Source organism: Trichosurus vulpecula, chromosome 4 (assembly GCF_011100635.1).
Source record: "Trichosurus vulpecula isolate mTriVul1 chromosome 4, mTriVul1.pri, whole genome shotgun sequence".
Classification (NCBI taxonomy): domain Eukaryota; kingdom Metazoa; phylum Chordata; class Mammalia; order Diprotodontia; family Phalangeridae; genus Trichosurus; species Trichosurus vulpecula.
This window is the reverse complement of record NC_050576.1, coordinates 312815677-312818559: the sequence shown is the minus strand read 5'-3', so window position 1 is coordinate 312818559 and position 2883 is coordinate 312815677. Positions and strand designations below refer to the sequence as shown.

At 43.3% G+C, this 2883-nt stretch overlaps 1 pseudogene; it reads right to left on the bottom strand.

Moving 5' to 3' along the window:
• Window positions 1-694: 694 nt before the first annotated feature.
• LOC118847788 lies at window positions 695-1772 on the bottom strand (annotated as a pseudogene).
• Between the last annotated feature and the right edge of the window lie 1111 nt (window positions 1773-2883).

The following is a 2883-nucleotide window of genomic DNA, read 5'->3' as shown; positions in this document are numbered from 1 at the left end:
TTATGTGGGATAGTACTTCTAGTCTCAGATCGTCCTTCATTTCTCCCCTTTGGTCAGAATGAAACCAAGAACTCTGCCTGCCTGTGAGGTTCTGCAGCCAGCAGTGTCCCACCCCACTGCTTCTGCACTCACCAGCAGTGAGCTGGTCCCTTCTCATGCAGGCTATGTCTCAGCAGCACTGCTGGGCCTAGAATGCTTATTAGAAGAGGTTTCCTCAATTTTCCCCTGGTCAGATACTGAACTCCCTACACTGTCCAGGAGGTAAAAATTCCTGTGGCTGGGGCTGAGGCTGCCTTGCAGTCCAGTTAGCCCCAGGATTTGCCTTCCAGGTGAACTAGGCTGAAGGTGTTTAAACTTTACAGGGACCAAACCTCAGTTCTGGATTTTTTCTTACATACTTCTCCTGTTGTCCTAGGAGAACTACTGTTCTGCCCCAACTCGTGTTTATTTTACCACACTACATTTGTCCTGAGGTGTTATTTTGTCTTTGTGGCATAAATCTGGAGAGCTTGGAATTTTTTTACCTACTCTGCCATCTTTCCAGAATCCTCCCCCTCACCATTTTTTTTCTTTTTTTTTGCCCTGAATGTGGTGACTTTGTTGATGGTACACAATACAGGACTCTAGGCTTCTCCCCCTTATTACAGCGGTGCTTTGGGACAAGGATGTGAATGGGATATGGATCCCCAGTACAGGAACATAAGTTAGGAATGTAGGCTCCCCAGTGGTGGACCTCCTTTTTTTGGCTGGGGATGAAGGTTCATGGCTTTCCACTTTACTCCTGGGAGGCCATGTAGACCATGAGGTCTACTACATATATAACCATACTCATTGTCATACAAGGAAATGAGTTTGACAAAGTGGTCATTGAGGGCAATACCAGTGCTAGCATCAAAGGTAGAAGAGTGACTGTCACTGTTGAAGTCACAGGATACAACCTGGTCCTCTGTGTAGCCCAAGATGCCCTTCAAGGGTCCTTCTGATGCTTGCTTCACCACTTTCTTGATCTCATCATATTTGGCAGGTTTCTCCAGGTGTCAGGTCAGATCCACAACAGATACATTGGGAGTAGGAACACAGAAGGCCATGCCTGTAAGCTTCCCATTCAGCTCAAGTATGACCTTGCCTACAGCCTTAGCAGCACCAGTGGAAGCAGGGATGATGTTCTGGGAAGCACCACACCCATCATGCCACAGCTTACCAGAGGAGCCATCTACTGTCTTCTGGGTAGCAGTAATAGCGTGAACTGTAGTCATGAGTCCTTCCATGATGCCAAAGTTGTCATGAATGACCTTGGCCAAGGGGGCCAAGCAGTTGGTAGTATAGGAGGCATTACTGACAATCTTAAAGGAATTATCATATTTCTCATGCTTCACTCCCATCACGAACATGGGGGCATCAGCAGAAGGGGCAGAGATGATGACCCTCTTGGCTCCACCCTTCAAGTGAGCCCCAGCCTTTTCGATGGTGGTAAAGACTCCAGTGGACTCTACAACATACTCGGCTCCAGCATCTCCCCATTTAATATTGGTGGGATCCCGCTCCCGGAAGATGGTAATGGCTTTTCCATTGATCACTGGCTTCCCATTCTCAGCCTTGGCAGTGCCCTTGAACTTGCCATGAGTGGAATCATATTGAAACATATAAACCATGTAGTTGAGGTCAATGAAGGGGTCATTGATGGCCACAATGTCTACTCCACCTGAGGTGAATGCAGCCCTGGTCACCTGGCGCCCAATACAGCCAAATCCGTTGACTCCAACCTTCACCATCTTGTTTCAGGGATGCGACTGAAAACAGCAGATCCTGGCACCGAGCTTGGGAGAAAAGCCAAAAGCGCAAGGGGGTCAGCATTTCTTTAGATGAAAATTCCTTCTGTTTTTTTTTCTGGATTCATTTGTAGATAGTCTATCAAGATTTACATGCTTCAGCAACTCCTCATTAGGTCCAACAATTGATCATCAGATGAAAATTTTACATTTAATTTTTGTCAAATTATAATTATTAATATTTGTTCCTTTCTCTACAACTCTACCACTGTTATCAAAAAAAAAGGTAATATGCGAGACTGAGATCCATTTTTAAAATGTTTTTAATAACTTGCTATAGATAAAACCAAACTAAAAACATTGTCAGATTGCTAACCTATTGGTGATTAGCCTCTCTATATATAACTAGAAATTTCCATATAAACCAGACTCAGTAAGTTGCTGGGACTATCCATGGCACTTCTGGTATATTAACCAGGGGCATAAGATCAGGAATTTCTGGAGGAATTAAAAGATTGTAGACATAATTCTTCAATAAGACATGAGATTAACACAATATGAATACCCAAATCTCAGTAACAGTTTCATAAATTGTATGTATATCTGCATAAAAAAGTTCAGTATATGTATACATAAACATTGAAAATATCTATAAAAAAGTTTTTTGCTAACATAGTAAAAATGGGACATTACAATAATTCTAGGATAGAGAGGAGTGCTTGGGATCACTCATGTGATAGTAGGGACATTGGTCTCATTTTAAGACAGAGAGAAGCTCTAGCAATAGCGGCTCCAGGAGAACTGGGGACTTGGTCAAAGTCCCAGGGCTAGAATGAATGTGAGTGCTGGTGGCTAAAAGGGAATGAGGTACCTTCCTGGATAAAGACCAGAGTACATGCTGAGAGAACAGTGACCATACATCTCTAGATCAAACCACCATGAAGCACTGAAAACCCCCAAGATAGCTCTGAAAACAGCAGCATGAAAAACCTGAAGCTTGGGACAATGGCCCCTCCACCTTAGGAGCAGAGATTAACTTTAATATAAAAGAAAAAGTCAAAAAGTAGTCTGGAAAAATGAGCAAACAATAACAAGAGAATGTGACCACAACAAG